At 41.4% G+C, this 13,421-nt stretch overlaps 1 protein-coding gene across 1 annotated transcript in view; it reads left to right on the top strand.

The window, feature by feature from the left end:
- The window catches only part of PARD6G (par-6 family cell polarity regulator gamma), a 57,232-nt gene that overhangs the window by 32,450 nt on the left and 11,361 nt on the right, over positions 1–13,421 (top strand). The gene's annotated exons all lie outside the window — the stretch shown is intronic.

Raw genomic sequence — 13,421 nt, 5'->3', positions numbered from 1 at the left:
AAAAATAATAACAACAATTTAAATGTAGGTGGTGTGAAATGTGAATTTTTTTCGGCTACTTCCTGGAATTTACTTCAAGAAAAAACAAATTTCAGACTGATATGACTGTTCCTCCTCATTTTGATCATTTTTCTTTCCCCCTTTGTACTGCTTTGAATCTCTCTGTGACTCAGTGTCCATGGTACCGTCCAGCTATCGTGAGCCTCTGGCTTTGTGTTTACACTGGAATGCCTTGTACACCTTTAAAATTTGGATTCTTCTGGTGTATTTCTATAAGCTTGACTGCATGAAGGAGAGCAAGCAGTTCTTGCTTCTGATTGCCTGGAAAACTTTTCTTATGCTCAATAGCCACTGTCTTAGTGGGGTCAGCAGATGTTTTCTGCTCCCTCTGCAGTAGCACTTAACGCTGCTTTCATCTGCTGGCTCATCACTATGGCTCTGCTGACCTCTGTCACTGATGGTGGCCAGAACAAAAGTATTGCTATAAACTCCTGTCAGAAGCCTCTAGAACAAATAAACCTTTTTTAAAAAAATCTATTCCTATTCCATATCCCGCTTCATTACAGATGTGAACCTTTTGAAGTGACGTCTTCTAAAGAAAATAAATTTGGCCACATTGCCGAGTGAGCTGTGGTACAGTCCTCTCTCCAGATTTCTCTTCTCAGACCTAACTAACTTGCTTTCAGTTCTTCACAGATGGCACTAGGACATCTCCCACATTTAAAGCAGAGTCTAGACTATTTGGGTACTTGGAAATACGCTTGCAAGTGCTAAAGCCACAGGCCTTGCCTCCCTTTCACACTGGAAAGTTAAACAGTCATATAGACAGCAGTTGTCCTTTTGGAGCAGGCTGCTGTTGAGTAAAAGCAGAAGTGGCAAACAACATGCAGTCAACAGTTTTACTTTAAGGGCCTTGTTATATAAAGATACATTCACATGCAGCTTGYCATCCCTCTGATGTTAACCATGTAGCCTGGCTTCAAGACTTACTCTGCAGAGTTTTCATTATCTGTGCCCCAATGCGTGTGTGCACGTGTACACTTCTTTTCCCAGGAGGAGCTTGATGAGACCAGGGATTCTTCACTGTCCTTTTGATCTTGGGCTCCTCTRGCCTTGATAGAGGAGTTTAAAAGGTTTATTCCTAAGACATGGCAGATAGGGAGCTAGTAATTGGTTGCCTATCATTGTTTTCTTTTTGTTAATGACCCTTCAAGTGTTGTTCTTTAAGTTCTTTATCTGCAAAGCAAAAGTCATGGTTCTTTCCTGTCTGCTTTCCTTAGTAGCTCATTTAGATGTTGTGCCTGTATAGTCAGGTAAAAACATCCCTAGGAGTGATGACTACTATAAAGGCCTACAAAATAATAGTTAATTTGGAGCCATCCCATGTATTTGACCTTATTTAACAGGCCTTACTTGACTTGAATAGAATCCTTTCCAAAGTGAAGTCTGCAGAATCAGATTATTGAAACAGTCTAGGTTTGGGCTTTTGAGCTAAGACAACATACAAAACATTTGTCTGTAAGGGCTAATATTTTTGGACCTAAGTTGCTATTTGTTGGTCATGAAGTGGTAGCTTTCAGCTATAAACTTGACTTTCAGACTGTCTAACCTGTATGAAAGAATCCTATCTCCCAAAAATATTTGTGGTCCCTTGTGGTCCCAGAACTTGGGAAGAGAGCAGAAGGACAATAAACTAAGGGCCTTAAAATTCTGGTAGTAATTTTGAGGGTTTTTTAACCCTAGTTTGGCTCATTTGACTTGGCCTGGAAACTTCAYGTTTTTTAGCTAGGAAAACTGAATAGAAGGGCTAGATAATATATCTGGGGTATTTAATTACCCATAGTCAGGCAAAGCATAAGATTAAAATAGCTTTGTTAATGTTAGTCCATGAAACTGTTGGCAGCCTTATTGATATTTCATTAACCTGATAAATCTTGAACCTCTAGACTCCCACAGAGAGAGGCAAAAAGCCATAGTCAGTGACCTGCAGGAACTAGCAGCGACTTCCTCCCAGTTGCTCAGAGGCTCTCAAGGAGAAAGCAGTCTTATGTAGCCACAAAAAACACTATCCTAACTGGAGGAAAAAAAAAAAGATATGGAAGTGGGTTTGGCTTGCTATAGCAATCTTGAGATCAAGCTATGGTCATGCCATGGCTTACTACAGCCTAAGAAGATAGTCAGAAACTGAGTGAATTAGCCACAAAGGTTTTTTCCTTGATGGTGGAAGCAAAGCTTACACTGGAAGTTTCTTGGCAGTCAAAGCAACGTAGAGGTGAGGTAGGGCTTTCCATTCTCTTAAGCTGCTTTTTCACAAGGTCGGTCAACAATAAAGTTCAGTCAAGGCAGAGTTGCTTTTTGAATTAAGTCCAAATTGCCTTTTTAACATCCTAGACACATTCTATCTAGATTTGGGAACTACAAAATGTTTGATACAGTGTGGCTGTCTCCCACAAAACAATAAGCTAAAAGTCAAAAGGCATGATCCATGATGGGGGCGGTGTTTTTATTGTCTTTTTTYAGAAAGAGAGGTACACACAGTTGTTTCAAAGCTCTAGTCTGAAAAATGCTGTATATATGAGACAAAATTTAAAGTGCCCAAGAGGGTTTTTGGAAAAGGGACCAAAGAGTCTGTTGCCCCTGCTTTCCTGGGAAGGAGGTGATTGTGTACTTTACACTGAAACTCATTTGGATCCTAGCCTTTGAAAATTGCAAATTGCACGTTTGTGTGTATAMCAGAAGAAATTATATATAATTTTTAAAATTGCATTATTTTTACAGGAGTTTTGAAGATGTTTACAAAMCAGTGCTTTACAAGCATTATCTCTTCCACAGACTTGAGTAATCTCTATTGTGTTTAGCATCTAACTATCTAAAGATTCAGTGTGCCAGAAAAGTGGGCATTGCCATGAAGATGTCTTTATCTGAAGAGATGAGAACAAGGAATTGCTGCATGGTCAGGGTGAATCAGATCAATAGTTGGCAAATGGTTTGGTTTGCCATGTGGTTCACTTATCCATGGCCCTGTTTTTATTGTGTGTGTGTGTGTGTGTGTGTGTGTTTTTTCCGTGTCCCCCCTCCCCCAACTGTTCTGAGTTGTGTGGAGCCAGCTAGCTGCAGTGCTGCTTGTATTAACACAACCAGCAGTAATCACAAGGATTTTGCTTATCAGACTTGAGCATTCTGGACAACCTATCTACTTGTCAAGATGACAGTCAACTTCTGRGTGGAGTTTAGTTAGCAAAGATAAAGGTGTGTTTATGAGGATCTGGCAGTGTTGGAAGGTCCAGACTGAGCCTACTGGATGTGTTTGGCCAACGTATGRTATCAGGATGAAAAGACTGTCTGCAAATAACCAGAATTCAAGTCCAATGTTCACGTTTCACTTGTGTGTTACAGCTCTGTAAAAGCCAGTTATTGTTCTAACTAAGGCTCCTATTGTCCTTGCTCTTGAAAGGTGTAGTGACAATCTAAGTATGTTTATCTCTCCAAGTGTTGGGTATCTGTTTTTTATTTGGAAACTAGTAAGGGAGTGCTCATGAAGAGACTCAGTGTTTCTAGCTCATACTTCCCCTCTCCTCATTCTGCAGTAATTAGTTAGCTAATGATAGGTCAGAGCCATGCTTAGCTCTGGCTAAAGCATATGGAAACCACTTGTGCACGCTGTAGGATGTTAGGTATGTTCGCCTTGCAGTAGTGGTTTCAACTTCATCAACATTATTTGACTGTAACATTTGGAAACTCTTTACCCGTGTATGCACATGGTCAGGCTCAGGTTGCAAGTCTGAGGTATCTCTTAGTTAAAAAAAATAAAACAAAAAATAATCACTAACAGCTCCATGGTTTTGTTGGAAGGGCAGGAAATCCTTAAGTTATATACTAGCAAGTCTAAGGCAGATCACAAAAGCCAGATTTATCATAAAATAAAATGACAGCTTATTGCTTTTGTAAGCTGAAGTCTCTGCATCCCTGGCAGCTCAGCATTGGAATCTGCACAGCAATCTGAGCTCCAACGTTTATGTTTGGGAGTGCAGTAGCATGATGTAGCACCAGCATATGCCCTTCTGCATGTGTGCTCTTTGAGARGACAAGACCTTGTTTATTCTCTGGTGTCATTTCAGATGCCTCCTTGGGCTTCCTACCCTGAACAAACATTGAGCAATATTTTCCCACATGTTCAGTTTCTCTCACACTAGTTGCTACTCACCTTCTGTAATGATTTTTAATCAACAAACTATAGGTTGGTCTTTTAGATAAACAGATGTATTAGTGACACATCAGTTGGTGTRGTATTTCAGGTGTTAGCTTTTAATTGTCCCCTCCCAAGTAAGTTTTCAAGTCTAACAGTAAACAGGAATTCCTTCATTTTCCCCACCCCACTGACAGCATGACTTCCTCTGATAGAAATTAGATAAAGGGAGGAATCTGATGTTGTGTGTTTTTTTTTTGTTGTTGTTTTTTTTTGTTTGTTTGTTTGTTTGTTTTTTTTAAACCTGCCAGCACCTCTGACKTTAATGTAGTCTGTAAACTGCAGAGGTAGAATCTCTTGACTGTGGTGCTGGCACAGAGACTGACAGTGTGTGGATGGAGCAACAGTTTTCATGCTCCATTGGAGGTGTGAAGAGGGAAAATAAAAACACTGGAGGAGGGAAAAAGCTTGATACTTTTTTTTTTTTTTTTTAGGATGATAGCCTTGCTTAGGCTTTAGTAACCTTGCTTATTATAGAGACTGAGAGGAACTAACAGCTTTCAGCTTCAGTAAATTAGTAGAAACACATGAGCTTTTTCCTCATTCTGAATTGTTGCCCTCTGCAGTGCAAGAAGCCTGAACACCCTTGCYTTGCCTGGCTGCACTGTGCAGTTGCTGTAGACTGTTGGCCTCAATACAGATGTGGAAGTTGGAAGTGGTTTGTCAGGTGGCTGCTGCTGGGTTGGTGAAAGCTGGCTCTAGGCAACAGAGCTAGCGAAGCCCACTGCAAGGGGAATTGTGGAGGATTTCAGCTCGTTTCAATACTGATGTAGTTATCTAAAGGAAACTTGCTGTGTGAACATTTTGCCTGGACCAAGTTCTCAAATTTTACAAGTTACTTCTAGTTTAAATGCTTTGGCAAGATGATCACTTAAATCCATTTGTCCCCATTGTAATGGGCACGGGTTTCTGAAATGGGAATGAGCACTGTCATATGAGGGCAAGCTTTTCTGAAGAGTCTGCAAATAGCTCTGGCTGGTGGTGTGTGTGTGCTGACAGCTGTAATATCTGCATGAGCAATTAGTACGATCTGCAATAACTGCAGATGCCAGTTTGGCACACTTTCTGTGTGCCAGCTTATGCACTGATACCTCATTAATAGGGATTTTAAAGTAAATTTCAGAAAGCTGTTTCATCATGAGAACAAATGAACACAGGTCTCCTAAAAATGCCTGTGTTTACAAAGCGAGATTTTCTGTCTGCTCAGAAAATAATGTTTAAAATGACCTATGGAGTGGGCAGTGGAGACTAATATTACCTTAAGAGTGTGGCTCTTGCAAGGCCTTTATTTTGTGTCATCTGGGTTGCTGTGTTAAAAAGATAAGCCACTGTTGTTCCTGTCTGTGAACCATTGGAGGCTGGTAGAGCACTGACTGCGCTCTGTGAAGGAAATAAAACTTGAGGACTGAAGTGTGTTAGTCAAGGTTCTATCTTATTTTAATTTCTTTTTAAGGCATCTGTAAATTCTAGGCAAGAAAAGGGAAGAGRATGTGCTAAGGATTATTTTCTTCCATTTGAGACTGCAAGAAAAACACACCAGAGGCTTGCAGCATGCACAGTTGAAAAGGCTAGAGAATATATTTGTGTAGTTTAAAAACAATCTGAGGGCAAACTTTTTAGGATGGGGAGAAGGTAACAAGGTATCTATCTATAATATGTTGATTAGGAAAAAAAAAAAGTAAAGTAGTATAAAGGCTTTGTATCCTCATTTTTGCAAGTGAGTTGTTTCAAAGGCTTGAAACTGTTGCTCAAGCAGCATGTATCCTCCTGGCTCATAGAAATAGCAAGCTTTTTACCTTTTATAAAGCATTTGTGGCAATGAAAGCACTTCACTCACTCTGAAAAAGTAAATCCTGTGAGGATAATAGATGGTTTATATTATTATTATTTCTTTGTTTAAAAAAAAAAAAAAAAGGCAGAGGAAGACCAGCTTAACAACTCTGCTCATTTAACATGTTTTTTTTCAAGTAACTGCTTGGTGTATTCTTGTGGCTTCTTAGACAACTGTCTGTCTGACATTCATGTCAACTCTGCTGTGCCATAACTCTGGTTCTGTGCTGTCCTCTGCCTGCTGCAAAGGTGAAATTAATGCATCTCTGTTGGACCTTTTTGAAAGTAAACTTTTAGCGCAAAATATGAGTAGGCTATTTTAGAGTTTATTTGAAGTGAAGTAAGGAAGATTTCCTTAAGTGCACTGTGTTTTTTTAGCACTTCTCATCAGACAGGGAGCAAATGTGTAAATTGCTGGAAGTTATGTAGCAAATGGATGTGTTGAGAGCTCTTGGTTGCTAGCTTGATTCCTAGCTTTAACTACTGAATAGTTATCTTGTATGTTATTTAGCATCTCGCTTGCCGTATAAGCAATCCACTCAATTATCCAGTGTCTTGTTTATTGGCTTCTCCCTCAAAACTTAGTTTGCTTTGTTTTCACCAGTGGATATTAGTTTTTCTAACTAGCTTTCTAACTAGTTTGCTTGCATCTGGCAGATTCCTGACWGCAGTCTGTTTAAAAAGCCAACCTTTCCTCAAGCTGTCAAAGGTGATTGGGCTGCCAGCCCCCCTGTTCCTATCTACACTGAGCTGCTTTGGTTGCTTGTCCCCCCAGGTGCCCTGTGTCCTTATACCTGGCTCCTGTTTGTGAAGGTTTCCTTTGGGCAGCTCTTCCCCACCTTCCTCCTGCTGCCCAGAGAGAGGCCAAGGTGGCAGCTGCTCTGGCCTCACTCTTAACACATCTCCAGTTTCTGAGCTTCTCTGCTGAAGACCTTGCAGATATAAAACAAAGGCAGTATAAATATTCAGAAGAAACAGCCCTTTGTATGATGCTAACTTCCAATATTCTTCTTAAACAATTGGGAACAGTTAATATGCCTGAAAAACAGAGATCTTTTAAGTTGTAAATGACTTCTGAATTGAAAATTTGCTGCTGGCCGTACCAAAAGATAGGTACAGAGACACAAACCTGTTTAAGCTGATAAACAGAGCTGCAGCCTCACCAGTTGGTGACATTATTTCCTTCTGGATATTCCCTGTTGGCTTGCAAATCATTGCCAAGGTATATAGAGTGACTCACTTCTTGTAGTGCTTTCAAGATGGGAGTTCTTAAATCTAAGGTTGGAAATGACAACAGTAATATACAGAATTGTTAGATTAGGAGTTTGTTCTTGTTGGGGTGAGCCCAAAGGTGACATAGCAGTGTCCAGCAACTCACCAGCCAGCAACGCTTCTGCGTATTGACTGGATTTTTGCAGAGCTAGCTCTGCAGGGAAAAATGCTTAGATTTTAGGGAGGTTTTTACATTGTGCTTCTGTGAAAGCTCCCACTGTGAAGGAGCTGGGGCTGACTCTGCATAACGTGCCGAGTCTCTCCTACGCAGCCTCCTCCCACAGCCCATCAGACCAACGGCACGATGCTCGCTCAGCGCAGAGCAGCGGCGAGAGCGCTGGGAGCTRTTGACTAGTGTTGTTATAAGGCGAGGAATCTCCTCCTCGCTTCCCGTGGGCTGTGTAGCGTAAGAGCAAGACTTTTTAATTAACACAACAATATGAAACTAACTAAAGAGCCAAACTCAGCTAAAACAGTTTCCYCGGTTGTTTGGGCAAGCAGTCGATRTGAAGTCTGGCATGTTAACTTGACATTGGCCTTTGTTTTTATGCCTCTCCTGTCAGATCAGTCAAACGGGACTGTGGTGCATTTCCAGGAGGAATAGATGTTACAGACGACTCTTTCGTTTTTATTCCCTGGCATATTGGTATCCGTAAGGCCTAGCTGGCCTTGGATGTCTTGCTGCTCTTGAAGTATGCTGAAAGTACTCACAGGATCAGGATTTTCCAGGTTTTTTTTCTTGTCTAGACAAGCAGGTGATTCATACCTACAGACTTTCTTTTTCTTCATTTTCTTTTTTTAAACTTTTCAATGATACATTTGTGTATTAAAAGGTAAAGACTGAAGGTTTAGAATGATTCTTTTCAACTAAACGAGCCTKTGAATTGTTGCGGCCAAAGGCCAGACTCCTGTAAAATGAACTGATACAAAGCCAGGATGCATTCTCCTGTGCTAAAATGCATCCACCCTGAAGGAAAAACTGGGGCTGAGCAGATAATAAATATGATCTAAGTAGGTAAAGAGAAAAGAAGCCTAGAAAACTCTTTTCCGGTCCTTTTTTTTTTTTTCTTCTTCTGTTTTGCACTACAGCTGCTTGGATTAATGTGGTGTTAGCTGCTAAGGCAAGGGCAGGTGTCATTAACTTTGAAACCTATATAACCTGTCTCCTTGGTGCTCAGTCTGTTCCTCAGAATAGGAGGAGGCATTCAGATTTGTTTCAGTTTCTGCAGAAGGTGCTCTGTAGTGATGCTGTGTTTGTGAATGTAGTCCAAAACAGTTTCCATTTTTGTCTGTCTTTTAAATAGGTCTGTCAGGCTTAACATAGACGCAACACAAACATGTCTTTCAGGAGACGGATGCTGTTTCTTAATGTTCAACTCTACTGCAGCCACAAAACCTTGTGGCATGGGTGCACTTCAGATATGTTGTTTTATTAGCTAATGTGTTAATGAATGCATGTTAAAATGCAGCTCAATCTAGTGCCAAGTGGAAGTGTTTTAGCAGAATGACATATTGTACACTTTAGCAACCAGTGTTCCAGAGTAGTTTGCTTTATAGAAATATTCATCTTTTATTTCTCACTTCACTGGAACTATTTTTTCTGGAAGATAGGGTGCATCATCACATAATTCTTGTCTTGGTCACCTTTTGGCTCCCACTGTGGGAATTTAGTATGAATTTAGTAACACTGCTGATCTTACTATCAAAGACCTTGCCAAATCCTGATGCTGTCTAGCAATTTAGAGAGGGAAGTGAAGAAAGAATATGGGGGGAAAAAACTACTGAATGTGTGTCTAAAGAAGAATTTTTATTCATTCTTCTTTTATTGGGAGGTAAAAATATGAGCAGACAGCTCACCAAAAGTACCCCAGCAGAGGCTGAGGGTAGATGAAGGTGTCCTGATTACCAGCGAGAAATAAGTAGTGATCCAAAGTCACTGATAGCAGTTGAACATTACTGAGTAAAGATGCAGCTTGTATTGAAGCTTGTCCAAATTAATTTAGCTAGCACTTGCCTTATTGTGTTTAGAGATACTTCTGTTGAAAGCATTCTTGGAAACAAGCTATGCAGTGTAATGAGACTAAGTCTAATGTTCTACATCTGTTCTTTCCTGCCTTTGAGCCCTGCAAATTCCACCTCCTTCCTTTAAAGCTGCTGGGCTTTACGTAACCTCTTATGTATTCTCCAGGTTTTCAGCTTAACCATTCGAGTGTTAGCTTGGTCTCTCATGTACAGAAAAATTTTATTTTTAGCACTTCAGGATCCACAGATGAAAAGTGTTTTTGTAATTATCCCTCTTGTGTGGGATGCTTTTCTTTAAGGTGTCTTTCCCAGAATTTACAGTAGTAGTAAACCACTCAGTGCACACCAAAGAGTTGCAGGTCTGTGGTCTGGCCACAGCTTAACTTTTCCAGGCACAGGAAAAGCCATGTCCCAGCATAGTCCGTGTACTTCCCCCAAAGGAGGGATCTATTTGTGAATACTGTACCTTCTTTGAGGAGTGTGTGCGTCTCTTCTCCCCCACTACCCCCAAGCAATATGATTTAACGAACAGTCATGATTCGTTGCCACCAAGCGTGGGGATGACTCAGTGTCATCTCTTTCGTAACAGGAAAACCGTGAGATTGAAAAGGGAATTCCCAGAGGTAGGAATCCCAGGTCTACCTGACCATGGTGCTGGGACCCTCTGCTCTGTTTGTAGCTACTGAAGGCCAATATTCATAGCTGAGATGAGTATTGAACTTGAGCAGTGCCTGTATTTAGCACTTGTTCTGGAACAGCTGTGCTAGTGAGAGTTGTACTGTCAGACACTCGCTGGTACTACTGGCAGAGCTACACTTTTATTCCAAGAACTTGTTTTGTTTGGATAAAAMCTGAAAGTCTGTACTGCTGTTTCCTGTAGTTTTTCTGGTGAAATGCATGGAATAACTTACACTCCTCAAGAGACACATCCATGCTAGCAGCTGCCAACTCTGATGTTCATTAAGTAGACAAAATACTGTACATGAGCCCTGAACAGGTTCAGTTAGTAAATAAAACATTTTCTTGCATTTGAAACAGTAACTTTCAACTTCACTTGTCATGTTTCATGCCATAGAACCTGATATAATTCTTTAATTTCTGAATAATCACTTCCTATCTGCCACTCCCTTGTTTATATCACAGGTTCGTGGGAAGAAACACATTTTTAAAGGAATAAGTACACAAGCCATGTAGTTTACCACAGTTAATTTCTGAAATATCCTATGATTATTTATTTAAGCAGAGAAAAGAAAAAAATTTTAACAGCAAAAGCACCTGTGTATTTTTCTAGGTTTTTTTTCCTTTCCTTTTTTTTATTTATTTTATTACAGACCAATGCTTGGTATTTTAGAAAAAAAGAAGCCTAACAGTCGAGTTAGTGGTAATCTGAAGGCTGAACCCCTCAATTACATGGGTTCCACTAGTGTCCACTGACATCTGGTGATTCACTAATTCCCCTTTCTGCAGCTCATAGTCTCTTCAGGTGTGAAGTTTGCTCAGGGTGCAGTCTTTAATTAGTACGTCTACCCAGCTCAGCTTAGAGTCACGGCCAGCGATGGAAAAAGGCATAACGCATTATCAAAATAATGTTGGCACAGTCACCTAGCTAATAACTGTACTCATCGTGCGGATCCTTCTGACAGAGATGCCCTTGTTCTTTATGCTGCTGTTAAATAAAACATACCAGTTTTGCCAACACTGGAGAGTCAGGGTTAAGCACTTCCAGGGTTAAGCGCTTCTTGCTTTCTGGTGATGGTCAGGAAAGGATATTGCTAGTCTAACATGAAAAGTAACAATTTATTTCCTCCTCAACTGAAGGAGCCATGGGAGTTGTATAATAGACAAGGTTTTGCTCCTCTTTTGAGGAAGAGGGGTGGGGACATTGGACATTGCTTTGACCCTTCTGCTTCGTGTTGTTATGGCCTCTTAGGAAATGAGGTGGTAACATGCCACCGTGGCCCAGGTGCTGCTATCATTGCAAAGGCTGTGTATACTGCAGGATAACTTGGCACACGAGGGAGCAAAGTCCATGGGGATTATAACAAATGTCGTATTGACAACTTGTGTAAAATGGTTTTAATCTTAAATATGCGCTCTTCTGCTGCAACAAAGGTACATTATGGAGCTTCTCCCTACACCTAAAGATCCAGTGTGTGCTTGGCTCCCTAGGGCGAATGCCAAATCCCACCCCAGCAGTCCTCTATGAGAGGGAGCACTGACTTTTTTTCAGCACATCCTTAGCTGGAGGCAGTGTACATCTGGTAGCAGGTTTCAGCTGTGGGCACTCATGCAATATGAATGAGTTGGGTGCTTTGAGCCCAAAGCAGGGAATTCTTCCTAGCTGTTTTCTGTACGGTAGGTCAGCTCCATGCTGCTTGCCACAGGGCTGGGCCTTGCAGGGGCAACTGAACTCTCAAGTAAAATAGCATTTGCTCATGCCTTTGTGTTTAAGCAGGAAAAATCTAATTTTGCACACTGCAAGTAGCTTTTATTGCTTCAGTCTGCCATCAGTAGTGGGCTGCCTGGCTTGCTTTGTTTACATATAGAAAAACCAAGAATCTCCCTTTATGAGGAAATGACCAATCTTGTCTTCTGAAGGGGGGAAGGGTGCAGGAGAGAGAACTTGAAGGCAGTCAAATGGTTCAGATACTATTTTAATTATCAAATTGGAGTCTCGAAACTTGCTCATCTTCCACCTTCAGTGGACCTTTAATAGATTTATACAAAATGAGTCTCCAGCTCTTCCACTCCGTAACAGCAGTGCTTTGAGGTTGTTCTCTTGTCCCCAACCACCTGGTGGGCCCTGATCTTTTGCTTCGCTTCTCAGCGCTCGTCCCTTCTGTCCCGGCATTCCCACGCTCCACACACCCCATCTCCGCGGCACAGGGTTGCGCCAGCCGTCCTCCCTCCGCAATCAGGATGGCTGGCTCCAGCTCCCTTCTGGAAGGGCTCTGTGCCGCTCCTTCGCCCGCCTGCAAGCTTGTTCCTGCCATGCAGGGCTCCCACCTGCTCCTGCCTGGGGAACGAGGCCCTGGGAAACGCATCTGCATCCCAGCAGAGCTGCTAGTTCTTCTTCCACCATCACACAGGAGATAAACTGGGTGGGATTCCTGTAGCTTCCCCATCTGCCAGCGGGGAGGGCATCACTGTGTATCCAGGAGCCTGCAGGTGGAGGCAGCGGTCTGCCAGCTCTGTAAGGCCCCCAGTATCCGGGACAGYGACTGCAGAGGGCTGATGAGAGACGAGACAGCTGTGCAGAGCCACTGGGGCTTGCAGGCTGACCTGGGACGGGTGTTTATCTTGTGACTACTCTGATTCCAGCCAGCAATGTTTGGGAGACTCCCAGAGGTCATGACTTGAAAGACAAGTGTTGTAATTAATTTCTTATGCCACACGTGTTTTGAAACCTTTTTAATTCTGTGATAAGAAGCAGAATCTCGACTTTGTTTACAATCTGCTGGTTTGGAGGCAGGAGTAGGAAAAGTGCTGTATAAAGCACTGTAAATGTTTTTCTCTCCTTCTCCACTCATTGCAAGATGTATGTGGTATTAGCACACCGCAACAGTTAAGCTATAAAAACATGATTGTGTGCTTTTTCTGAAGAGAGAAAATGCATCCCAGAAGAATTTTCAACTGTGTAAAAACGTATTTTTATCTGAAGAGATGTGATTTTTTTTTTTTTAAGAATCCAGGGTAAAGATTCTAAAAGTGACTCCCATTTATTCCTCTAAATCTTAAATCTTCATTAAATATGAACTTCTGCAAATTTAGGGGGGTTTTTTGGTTCTTTTTATTGAGAATTGAGAGGTATAAGCAAAAATGGAGCTTCCTAACTTGCCTGTCTGAACTAGCTTGGGATGAATGAGGTGTTACTCAGCAAAAGAATGCATGACAAAAAGTATTTTTTGTTCTATGGTAATTCTTGTTTGGTAATACTCTTGTATCACACAATTTTAATGTTTATAACAGTTGACGGGTCCCATTGCCATGGTTTCCTAGTTTTGAGATATCTCCATCTTTAATGTGCTTGTCCTGGAAATACTGCTTATTT

This window comes from Rhea americana, unplaced genomic scaffold (genome assembly GCF_003343005.1).
Source record: "Rhea americana isolate MKP2758 unplaced genomic scaffold, rheAme1 scaffold_31, whole genome shotgun sequence".
Lineage (NCBI taxonomy): Eukaryota > Metazoa > Chordata > Aves > Rheiformes > Rheidae > Rhea > Rhea americana.
This window is presented reverse-complemented; position numbering and strand designations above follow the sequence as displayed.